Source organism: Ranitomeya variabilis, chromosome 1 (assembly GCF_051348905.1).
Source record: "Ranitomeya variabilis isolate aRanVar5 chromosome 1, aRanVar5.hap1, whole genome shotgun sequence".
In the NCBI taxonomy this organism is placed as follows: domain Eukaryota; kingdom Metazoa; phylum Chordata; class Amphibia; order Anura; family Dendrobatidae; genus Ranitomeya; species Ranitomeya variabilis.
In genome coordinates this window covers 702,118,051-702,130,783 of record NC_135232.1, presented here as the reverse complement: position 1 = coordinate 702,130,783, position 12,733 = coordinate 702,118,051, and the positions used below count along the sequence as shown (strand labels likewise).

The following is a 12,733-nucleotide window of genomic DNA, read 5'->3' as shown; positions in this document are numbered from 1 at the left end:
TTAATAGGGAACGGTAGCATGTCCACCCAGACTTCTCGCCGTGCAACCATAAATTGGCAAACAGTACAGTCCCCGCAGGGGAAAGTGCCCAGGATCCTACTCCCAGTGCCTAATTTATTTTTGGGATGTTGGTAATGGCTATGGCACAATTGGTCCTTCAGGTTGCTGGCTCGCCTGGCCACCATCCTAGGGGTCGATGTAATATGCGGAATAAGTCTCGATTCAGATAGTAGAATGTTCCAATTCTTATTCAGTATCTTATAGACGTCTGACCACTGATTATTGTATGTGGTGATTAAGGAAAGAGGTTGTTCTGAGCTACGTACCTGTTGATTAAGGAGGCTAAGTCTGTCTTTTTCTCTTGCTTCTCTATAAGCCCCCGACACTATTTTTCGTGGATATTGCCTATTTGCGAAGCGGGTAGTTAAATCCCCTGCTAACTTTTGAAAGTCTTCTGTTGAACTACAATTTCTACGTAACCTTAAAAACTGACCTTTTGGGATCCCGTTTTTCAGATGAGCAGGGTGGAAGCTGGAGTAGTGTAGGAGATTGTTTGTTGCCGTTGGCTTACGGTATAGACACGAGGAGACACGATTATCCTTCACGGTCAGTTTGATGTCCAAAAAGTCTATAGTACGTGAGGAAATGGTGGAGGTAAGTTTAATGTTGAGCATATTATGGTTCAAATCCTCAATGAAATTCTCACATTCAGTACGTGACCCTGTCCATATACATAGCACGTCGTCTATATACCGCCACCAGGCGGCTACATTCTGCGAGAACCCAGCTTGTTCAAAGACCACAGTCTCCTCCCACCATCCCAAAAAGAGATTCGCATATGAGGGCGCACAACGCGCCCCCATAGCGGTCCCAGAAATTTGCCTATAATATTTCCTATCAAACGTGAAATAGTTTTTGTCAAGGATAAAATGAAGAAGTTCTAACAAAAATCTATTATGCCTGTCGTTATGATGATGTTTGTCCAAGTAAAAGGAGACTGCTTGTACGCCCAAACTATGTGCTATACTCGTATAGAGAGACTCGACGTCCAGACCAACCAGCAGTGTGTTGTCTGGTATCTCTAAGTCTTCTAGATGTGTCATCAGCTGTGTTGAGTCTCTTATATACGAATCCAGCTGTAAGGCCAAAGGCTGGAGGAAGTGGTCCAGATAGATACAGGGTCTCTCCATAATTCCCCCTATACCGGAGACTATTGGTCTTCCTGGGGGCAAAGTCAACGATTTGTGTACCTTCGGCATAATGTAGAAGGTTGGGACTACAGGATACTTGGTGAAAAGAAAGTCTGCTTCCCTCTTATTGAGGATCCCCTCCTTCATTGCTTTCTGTATAAGAGAGTCCAATTTCTCCTTGAAGACCCAAGTAGGGTCTGAGGGGAGAACATGATAATTATTGATGTTATTCAATTGCCCTAAGGCTTCCATAGTGTACATCTCATGGGGCCAAAGGATCACATTTCCCCCTTTGTCCGCTTCTCGTATGAGAAAGTCATTATTATTTCGCAGACCCCAAAGGGCTTTTTTCTCCCCCGTCGTTAAGTTGGCATGTCTCGTAGAGTCGAGTTTGAGACCCTCCACATCTCTGCAAACATTATCAAAGAAAATTTGAACTGCAGGAAATAATGAAAGTGCTGGTGTTACCTGTGATGGAGATCTCCTGGTGAATCTTGTCTGGTCAGATCCATTCTCGTTTTCTTGGAGAAGTTCTAGGAGGTCTCGAAACGTTTGTCTTTCATCATCTGGAAGTGAGTCAACTAGAGAAGGTTTATGATATAATAATTTAAATGTCATTTTCCGACAAAAAAGGTAAAGGTCCTTGACCAGTGTGAACTTGTCCAAGGGATTCATAGGTGAAAATGATAGGCCCTTCATTAGGACAGATTTTTCCACGTCTGATAGAACATATGATGATAAATTTATAATTTGAAGGTCTCCTGTTGAGGTAGGGGGGGCAGTAAGCGTACCTGAAGCAATTACCGTTTCCGGTTGAGTCTCGTTTCTCTCATATAGGTTGGTGACCAGTTCCGATGGTTTCTGCCCTTCTTTCGGGACGGTCCGTGATTTGCGCCTCCCCCTCCTCCTCCTGCGCCACCTATTGCGCCTTCCGGATCGCTGAGGTCCGAAGATAAAAAATCACTAGAGGATAATTCATTTCTGGACAAATGTTCAGTCGAATTAATGCCGGTGTTTGCTTGCACATTGCTAGTGTAACGTCTGTTACCATGATGTACCCACTTAAAGGCTTGATCCCTGGTAAAGTCCATCTTATCTCTATAGAATTTGGTCCTTTTCTTATTGATAATTTCTTTTTCAAATTTGTCCACAGTTTCCTTCAGTTTGAGGAGAAAGGGGTTCACCAAGGTCTCCTTATCAAAGCCTCCCAGCTTATTTTCACTGGTTTTTATGTCCTCTTTTAATTTAATCAGGAGTCCCCGATCATGTTCTATGAGCATATCCATCAGGACACCAGAGCACTGCAAAAGCCCTGTCTCCCATGTTTTCTTAAAAGCCCCCGTGACCTCCCATGCTGGAAAAATCTGCACCCGTAGACCCCTTGGTACAAATCCCATTTTTCTGTACTCCTCTAAGCTCCTCACATTCCACCAAACACGAGTCAATGTTTTATGTAAGTTAGTAATTTCTATGGAAACAGTCTGAAAATCAGGGTTACCTGCAGATGATACTACATTGTCTCCAAACACAGAAAATACACCATGTGCTTGCTGACTCCAAGCGTCCTCCCTAGCTGCCAGATCCATTATAAAGATAATAATTTCTCCGTTTAATACCCTAGTCTCAGATGTGCCAACACTCTGGAAGCAGTGGCAGAAACCACCTAAAAAATCATACTGAAACACTAATAGATAGAGGGCACCATCCCTTATATGTCTATGGGCTCAACCTGCTACATGTCAAAATATGACTACAACACAAAAGAGAAAAGAAACATGCAACGACTGCAGGGCTCCACAAATATAACAATTTTATTGATGACAAATCCTGCCACAGAACACTAACAGATTAAAAACATTTAAAACGAACAGTGGAAACAATTACCCAAGAAAAACTCACACGGGGCCTGACCTCTTACATAATCTACCTCTAGAGTCCTGAGCTAATGCCTATAGCACATAAAGTCTATCACCAAATACATGCCACAGACTGCAGTATTGCAGCTGTTAGACCAATAAAGAGAATAAGGCTCACAGACACATGGACCAACCAAGGTACCTACTTTCTAAATAAGACATAAGGCAAAGTGAGTTTTTCTTGGGTAATTGTTTCCACTGTTCGTTTTAAATGTTTTTAATCTGTTAGTGTTCTGTGGCAGGATTTGTCATCAATAAAATTGTTATATTTGTGGAGCCCTGCAGTCGTTGCATGTTTCTTTTCTCTTTTGTGTTATAGAATCCTGACTAGAAATGAGCGGAAAATTCATAGACGCCAGAATGGCTTGTGTTACTACTGTGGTGATTCTACACATGTTATCTCAGCATGCTCTAAACGTCTAACTAAGGTTGTTAGTCCTGTCACCGTTGGTAATTTGCAACCTAAATTTATTCTATCTGTAACTTTGATTTGCTCACTGTCATCGTATCCTGTCATGGCGTTTGTAGATTCAGGTGCTGCCCTGAGTCTTATGGATCTGTCATTTGCCAAGCGCTGTGGTTTTGTTCTTGAGCCAGTAGAAAATCCAATCCCTCTTAGGGGTATTGATGCTACGCCGTTGGCAGAAAATAAACCGCAGTTTTGGACACAGGTTACCATGTGTATGACTCCTGAACATCGGGAGGTTATACGTTTTCTTGTTTTGCATAAAATGCATGATTTGGTTGTTTTGGGGTTGCCATGGTTGCAGACCCATAATCCAGTCTAGGATTGGAAGGCCATGTCAGTGTCAAGTTGGGGATGCCGTGGAAATCATGGGGATTCCCTGCCCGTGTCTATTGCTTCTTCTACGCCTTCGGAAGTTCCGGAGTATTTGTCTGATTATCAGGATGTTTTCAGCGAGTCCAGGTCCAGTGCATTGCCTCCTCATAGGGAGTGTGACTGCGCAATAGAGTTGATTCCAGGCAGTAAGTTTCCTAAGGGAAGATTATTTAACCTGTCGGTACCTGAACATACCGCTATGCGTTCATATATCAGAGAGTCTCTGGCGAAGGGGCATATCCGTCCTTCTTCTTCCCCTCTTGGTGCGGGATTCTTTTTTGTGGCCAAAAAGGACGGATCTTTGAGGCCTTGTATTGACTATCGGCTCTTAAATAAGATCACTGTCAAATTTCAGTATCCTTTGCCGCTGTTGTCAGACTTGTTTGCCCGGATTAAAGGTGCCAAGTGGTTCACCAAGATAGATCTTCGTGGTGCGTACAACCTTGTTCGCATTAAGCAAGGAGATGAATGGAAAACCGCATTCAATACGCCCGAAGGTCATTTTGAGTACTTGGTGATGCCTTTTGGGCTCTCTAATGCGCCTTCAGTTTTTCAGTCCTTTATGCATGACATTTTCCGGAAGTATCTGGATAAATTTTTGATCGTTTATCTGGACGATATTCTGGTTTTTTCTGATGATTGGGACTCGCATGTAGAACAGGTCAGGATGGTTTTCAAGATTTTGCGTGAAAATTCTTTGTTTGTTAAAGGCTCAAAGTGTCTCTTTGGTGTACAGAAGGTTCCCTTTTTAGGGTTAATTTTTTCCCCTTCTGCTGTGGAGATGGACCCAGTCAAGGTCCGAGCTATTCATGATTGGACTCAGCCCTCGTCAGTTAAGAGTCTTCAGAAGTTCTTGGGTTTTGCTAACTTTTACCGTCGTTTTATCGCTAATTTTTCTAGCGTTGTTAAACCTTTGACGGATATGACCAAGAAAGGCTCTGATGTAGCTAACTGGGCTCCTGCTGCCGTGGAGGCTTTCCAGGAGTTGAAACGCCGGTTTACTTCGGCGCCTGTTTTGTGCCAGCCTGATGTCTCACTGCCCTTTCAGGTTGAGGTGGATGCTTCGGAGATTGGGGCAGGGGCCGTTTTGTCTCAGAGAGGTCCTGGTTGCTCTACTATGAGACCTTGTGCCTTTTTCTCTAGGAAGTTTTCGCCTGCAGAGCGAAATTATGATGTGGGCAATCGGGAGTTGTTGGCCATGAAGTGGGCATTTGAGGAGTGGCGTCATTGGCTCGAGGGTGCTAAGCATCGTGTGGTGGTTTTGACTGATCACAAAAATCTGATGTATCTCGAGTCTGCTAAACGCCTGAATCCTAGACAGGCCCGCTGGTCATTGTTTTTCTCCCGTTTTGACTTTGTGGTCTCGTATTTACCAGGTTCGAAGAATGTGAAGGCCGATGCTCTGTCTAGGAGCTTTGTGCCTGATGCTCCTGGAGTCCCTGAACCTGTGGGTATTCTTAAGGAAGGAGTTATCTTGTCAGCTATTTCTCCGGATCTGCGACGTGTGTTGCAGAGATTTCAGGCTGGTAGGCCTGACTCTTGTCCACCTGACAGATTGTTTGTGCCTGCTAGGTGGACCAGTAGAGTCATTTCCGAGGTTCATTCCTCGGTGTTGGCAGGGCACCTGGGAATTTTTGGCACCAGGGATCTGGTGGCCAGGTCCTTTTGGTGGCCGTCCTTGTCTAGGGATGTGCGGTCTTTTGTGCAGTCCTGTGGGACTGGTGCTCGAGCTAAGCCTTGCTGTTCTCGTGCCAGCGGGTTGCTCTTGCCCTTGCCTGTCCCGAAGAGACCTTGGACACACATCTCTATGGATTTCATTTCTGATCTTCCGGTGTCTCGGGGCATGTCTGTCATCTGGGTGATATGTGATCGTTTCTCCAAGATGGTCCATTTGGTTCCTTTGCCTAAGCTGCCTTCCTCTTCCGATCTGGTTCCTGTGTTCTTCCAGAACGTGGTCCGTTTACACGGCATTCCTGAGAATATTGTGTCGGACAGAGGATCCCAGTTTGTTTCCAGGTTCTGGCGATCCTTTTGTGGTAGGATGGGCATTGATTTGTCGTTTTCGTCCGCTTTTCATCCACAGACTAATGGACAAACGGAGCGAACTAATCAGACTCTGGAGGCTTATTTGAGGTGTTTTGTCTCTTCTGATCAGGATGATTGGGTGACCTTCTTGCCATTGGCTGAATTTGCCCTTAATAATCGGGCTAGTTCCGCCACCTTGGTTTCGCCATTTTTCTGCAACTCTGGTTTCCATCCTCGTTTTTCCTCGGGACATGTGGAGCCTTCTGACTGTCCTGGGGTGGATTCTGTGGTAGATAGGTTGCAGCAGATCTGGAATCATGTGGTGGACAACTTGAAGTTGTCACAGGAGAAGGCTCAGCATTTTGCCAACCGCCGCCGCGGTGTGGGTCCCCGACTTCGTGTTGGGGATTTGGTATGGCTGTCTTCTCGATTTGTTCCTATGAAGGTCTCCTCTCCCAAATTTAAGCCTCGCTTCATTGGTCCGTACAAGATATTGGAAATCCTTAATCCTGTGTCCTTTCGCCTGGATCTTCCGGTGTCGTTTGCCATTCACAACGTATTTCATAGGTCCTTGTTGCGGCGGTACGTTGTGCCTGTGGTTCCTTCTGCTGAGCCTCCTGCTCCGGTGTTGGTTGAGGGCGAGTTGGAGTATGTGGTGGAGAAGATCTTAGATTCTCGTCTCTCCAGGCGGAGGCTTCAGTACCTGGTCAAGTGGAAGGGCTATGGTCAGGAGGATAATTCCTGGGTGGTCGCCTCTGATGTGCATGCGGCCGATTTAGTTCGGGCTTTTCACGCCGCTCATCCTGATCGCCCTGGTGGTCTTGGTGAGGGTTCGGTGACCCCTCACTAAGGAGGGGGTACTGTTGTGAATTTGCTTTTTGGCTCCCTCTAGTGGTTACTAGTGATTTGACTCTGGATATGTCAGTCATCCCTTGTATGCTCACCTGGGCCGTTAGTCCAGGGGTGTTGCTATATAAGCTCCCTGGACCTTCAGTTCTATGCCTGGCAACGTTGTAATCAGAGCTAATCTGTTGTGCTCTTGTCTACTGATCCTGGTTCCTGCTAGATTAAGCTAAGTCTGCTTTCTTGCTTTTTGTTATTTGTTTTTGTTTGCATTTTTGTCCAGCTTGTACTTAATCTGTATCCTGTCCTTGCTGGAAGCTCTAGGGAGCTGGTGTTCTCCCCCCGGGCCGTTAGACGGTTCGGGGGTTCTTGAATTTCCAGCGTGGATGTTTGATAGGGTTTTTGTTGACCATATAAGTTATCTTACTACATTCTGCTATTAGTAAGCGGGCCTCTCTTTGCTAAACCTAGTTCATTTCTATGTTTGTCATTTCCTCTTACCTCACCGTTATTATTTGTGGGGGGCTTGTATCCTACTTTTGGGGTCCTTTCTCTGGAGGCAAGAGAGGTCTTTGTTTTCCTCTTCTAGGGGTAGTTAGTTCTCCGGCTGGCGCGAGACATCTAGCGACCAACGTAGGCATGTTCCCCGGCTACTTCTAGTGTTGGCGTTAGGAGTAGATATATGGTCAACCCAGTTACCACTGCCCTATGAGCTGGATTTTTGTACTTCGCTGACTTACCTATTTCTCTGAGACCCTCGCCATTGGGGTCATAATACCGCTGTCTGCGTTTGACAGCAGCATTTAACTAGTTAATAGCGGCGGGTGAATAGCGATTTCACCCGCCACTATTGCGGGGACATGTCAGCTGTTCAAAACAGCTGACATTTCCCGGCTTTGATGCGGGCTCACCGCGGAGCCCTGCATCAAAGCAGGGGAGCTGACCTCGGATGTACTATCCCGTCCGAGGTCAGTAAGGGGTTAAAAAAATGTATTTATTTCCATTTTCCCATTAGGGTTAGGGTTAGGGTTGAGGCTAAAGTTAGGGTTAGGGTTGGGGCTAAAGTTAGAGTTAGGGCTACAGTTAGGGTTGGGGCTACAGTTAGGGTTAGGGTTGAGGCTACAGTTAGGGTTAGGGTTGGGGCTAAAGTTAGGTTTGGTTAGGGTTGGGGCTAAAGTTAGGGTTAGGGTTGGGGCTAAAGTTAGGGTCTGGATTACATTTACTGTATGGGATTAGGGTTAGGGGTGTGTCAGGGTTAGGGGTGTGGCTAGGGTTATGGTTGGGATTAGGGTTAGAGGCGTGTTGGAATTAGGGGTGTGGTTAGGGTTGGGATTAGGGTTAGGGGTGTGTTGGGGTTAGGGGTGTGTTGGGTTAGGGGTGTGTTGAGGTTATCAGTGTGGTTGGGATTAGGGTTAGTGGCATGTTCGGGTCAGGGGTGTGGTTAGGGTTATGGTTAGGGTTGGGATTAGGGTTAGGGTTTCAGTTAGAATTGGGGGGTTTCCACTGTTTAGGCACATCAGGGGCTCTCCAAATGCGACATGGTGTCCGATCTCAATTCCAGCCAATTCTGCGTTGAAAAAGTAAAACAGTGCTTCTTCCCTTCCGAGCTCTCCTGTGCGCCCAAAAAGAGTTTACCCTAACACATGGGGTATCAGCGTATTCAGGACAGATTGGACAACAACTTTTGAGGTCCAATTTCTCTTGCTACCCTTGGGAAACTAAAAATTCGGGGGGCTAAAAAACATTTTTGTGGGAAAAAATTATTTTTTATTTTCACAGCTCTGCATTATAAACTGTTGTGGAACACTTGGGGGTTCAAAGTTCTCACAACACATCTAGATAAGTTCCTTGGGGGTCTAGTTTCCAATGGGTTTCTACTGTTTAGGTACATCAGGGGCTCTGTAAATGCAATGTGACGCCTACAGACCAATCCATCTAAGTCTGCATTCCAAATGGCGCTCCCTCCCTTCCGATCTCTGCCATGCGCCCAAACGGTGGTTTCTTCCACATATGGGGTATCAGGGTACTCCGGACAAATTGGACAACAACTTTTGGGGTCCAGTTTCTCCTGTTACCCTTGGGAAAATACAAAACTGAGGGTTTAAATATAATTTTTGTGGAAAAAAAATATTTTTTATTTTCATGGCTCTGCGTTATAAACTGTAGTGAAACACTTAGGGGTTCAAAGTTCTCACAACACATCTAGATAAGTTCCTTGGGGGTCTAGTTTCCAAAATGGGGTGACTTGTGGGGGGTTTCCACTGTTTAGGTACATTAGGGGCTCTGCAAATGCAATGTGATGCCTGCAGACCATTCCATCTAAGTCTGCATTCCAAACGGCGCTCCTTCCTTTCTGAGCTCTGCCATGCGCCCAAACGATGGTTCCCCCCACATATGGGGTATAAGCATACTCAGGACAAATTGGACAACAACGTTTTGTGTCCAATTTCTCCTGTTACCCTTGGGAAAATACAAAACTGGGGGCTAAAAAATAATTTTTGTGAAAATTTTTATTTTTATTTTCATGGTTCTGCGTTACAAACTGTAGTGAAACACTTGGGGGTTCAAAGCTCTCACAACACATCTAGATAAGTTCCTTAGGGGGTCTACTTTCCAAAATGGTGTCACTTGTGAGGGGTTTCAATGTTTAGGCACATCAGGGGCTCTCCAAAAGCGACATGGTGTCCCATCTCAATTCCAGTCAATTTTGCATTGAAAAGTCAAACGGCGCTCCTTCCCTTCTGAACTCTGCCATGCGCCCAAACAGTGGTTTACCCCCACATATGGGGTATCAGAGTACTCGGGACAAATTGCACAACAACTTTTGGGGTCCAATTTCTTCTGTTACCCTTGGGAAAATAAAAAATTGGGGATGAAAAGATCATTTTTGTGAAAAAATATGATTTTTTATTTTTACGGCTCTGCATTATAAATTTCTGTGAAGCACTTGGTGGGTCAAAGTGCTCACCACACATCTAGATAAGTTCCTTAGGGGTCTACTTTCCAAAATTGTGTCATTTGTGGGGGGTTTCAATGTTTAGGCACATCAGGGGCTCTCCAAACACAACATGGCGTCCCATCTCAATTCCAGTCAATTTTGCATTGAAAAGTCAAACGGCTCTCCTTCCCTTCCGAGCTCTGCCATGCGACACATGCCACATATGGAGTATCGGTGTACTCAGGACAAATTGTACAACAACTTTTGGGGTCCATTTTCTCCTGTTACCCTTGGTAAAATAAAACAAATTGGAGCTGAAGTAAATATTTTGTAAAAAAAAGTTAAATGTTTTTTTTTAAACATTTCAAAAATTCCTGTGAAACACCTGAAGGGTTAATAAACTTCTTGAATGTGTTTTGAGCACCTTGAGGGGTGCAGTTTTTAGAATGGTGTCACACTTGGTTATTTTCTATCATATAAACCCCTCAAAATGACTTCAAGTGTGTTGTGGTCCCTAAAAAAAATGGTGTTATAAAAATGAGAAATTGCTGGTCAACTTTTAACCCTTTTAACTCCCTAACAAGAAAACATTTTGGTTCCAAAATTGTGCTGATGTAAAGTAGACATGTCGGAAATGTTACTTATTATGTATTTTTGTGTGACATATCTCTGTGATTTATGGGCATGAAAATTCAAAGTTGGAAAATGGCGAAATTTTCGCCAAATTTCAGTTTTTTTCACAAATAAACGCAGGTAATATCAAAGAATTTTTACCACTATCATGAAGTACAAAATGTCACGAGAAAACTGTCAGAATCATCAGGATCCATTGAAGCGTTCCAGAGTTATAACCTCATAAAGGGACAGTGGTCAGAATTGTAAAAATTGGCACGGTCATTAACTTGCAAACCACCCTTGGGGGTTAAGGTTGAAGAAAGACTTTAAGTACATCTAGTTTAACCCACAGCTTAACATGTTGATCTAGAGGAAGGCAAAAAAAAACTCATGCGGCAAACACTAATCTCCACATTGGGGAAAAAAAATCCTTCCCGACTCCACATACGGCAATCAGATTAGTTCCCTGGATCAACGCACTATCAAGGAATCTAGTGTATATACCCTGTAACATTACACAGGTCAACAAAAAAAAATTTTTTTTCTGGTGTCCAAAATATTTTAATGAATTTGGGGTATTTTGGGGGTGCTGATTCTGAATATGCTATCAGTTTTGCCAGATTGGCTCAAGTTTTTGACATTTTTGGTATCTTATTTATAGCACTTGTTGGTAAATGCGACGCATCATCTCATTAATTTCTTTGGATTAGTACTTGAACTGAGCAGTTCTCAATATAGTTTTGTGTTAATTAGTGTTCTAAAAGTTTGCTCATAGCTTGATTTTTGCACTAACTTTATGTTGTTGTCTGTTTTCCAGTGAAAAGCATGAACTCATCAAGAAGAAGTTGTCTTAACGATCCAGACTCATTCTGTTACATTTGTGGTGAATACACACTGCCAAAACATAGAAGAAACATAACAGACTTCGTAAAAAAGTGTATTTTGCCTATTTTGGGGTTATGCTTGGGGACCAAGACAAGTTTTGGGCACCACACATAGTGTGCAAAGCATGTATCGAATTATTACGAAAATGGAGCAAAGGACAAAGAAAAAGCTTCAAATTTGGTGTTCCAATGGTGTGGAGAGAGCCAAAAAATCATCATGATGACTGTTATTTCTGTGCAGTGCAAGTGCAAGGATTCAATAAGCATAAGAAACGAAAATGGGAGTAACATGGAATCTGCAAGAAGGCCTGTCCCTCATTGTGAAGATGTGCCTGTACCTGTGTTTACCATAAATAACAGTCATCATGATGATTTTTTGGCTCTCTCATCATGACAATGACAATATCGTGCACACCTTTGTTACACGATGCGATCATGCCGCCCCAGCGGGACACTTGACGACGAAAGAAAGTTTCAAACGATCTGCTACGACGTATGATTCTCAGCAGGGTCCCTGATCGCAGTAGCGTGTCAGACACAGCGAGATCGTAAGTATATCGCTGGAGCGTCACGGATTGTGCCGTCGTAGCGACCAAAGTGCCACTGTGAGACGGTACCCTAAGTGCGGTCGAACTAGTGACTTGTATAGAGGCAAAATTATGTTCTCCTCATGAGCATCTATGCCTCTGTTAATGCATCCCATTATTTTCTTTGCCTTTGCAGCAGCGGCCTGACACTGGCCACTAAATGCGAGTTTGTCATCCGCCCATACACCCAAGTCTTTTTCAGTGACAATTTTGGCCAGTGTTTTACAATTAAACACATAATTATACAAAATATTTATTCTGCCCAAGTGCATGACCTTACATTTTTCTCCATTAAAGCTCATTTGCCATTTATCAGCCCAAGCTTCTAGTTTACATAAATCTTCCTGTAATATTAGATTGTCCTCCTCTGTACAGATTACCCTGCAGAGTTTAGTGTTATCTGCAAATATTGAAATTCTAGAAATTCTGCTCTGTATGCCCCTACAAGGTCATTAATAAATATGTTAAAAAAATAGGGCCCAACACCGACCCCTGCGGTATCCCACTGCTAACTGTGACCCAGTCCGAGTGTGCTCCATTAATAACCACCCTTTGTTTCCTATCCCTAAGTCAGCTCTTAACCCACTTACACATATTTTCTCCCATCCCCATTGTTCTCATTTTATGTATCAACCAAGAAGACCAGAGGTAGTGAGCAGAAGACGGGGTAGAGAGGTGTGAGGGCAGGATATGTGAACGGCGAGACCATTACAAGTGAGTGTATTAATTATTTTAACCTTTTATCTCCCCTCCTTTTTTATGTCTTGGGGTCTGAGGAGTTTTCATAGCAAAATGCATATCTTTTCTGGGCTTTTTCCATTTGGACTGAATTTAATTCAGACCGATTCAAATCTACTGACCAACCCACTTTTGAAGGGGAGCATCCTTTAGCAA

General features: G+C 43.9%; 2 long non-coding RNA genes across 2 annotated transcripts in view; one reads left to right on the top strand and one right to left on the bottom strand.

The window, feature by feature from the left end:
* The window catches only part of LOC143777373 (uncharacterized), a 93,407-nt gene that overhangs the window by 58,951 nt on the left and 21,723 nt on the right, over positions 1 to 12,733 (bottom strand). The gene's annotated exons all lie outside the window — the stretch shown is intronic.
* LOC143777362 (uncharacterized) overlaps positions 1 to 12,733 on the top strand; it is a 47,227-nt gene that overhangs the window by 21,430 nt on the left and 13,064 nt on the right. Inside the window, exon 2 of the long non-coding RNA XR_013216124.1 lies at positions 12,481 to 12,553. This is a non-coding gene — a long non-coding RNA (uncharacterized LOC143777362). The remainder of the gene's footprint in view (positions 1 to 12,480; positions 12,554 to 12,733) is intronic.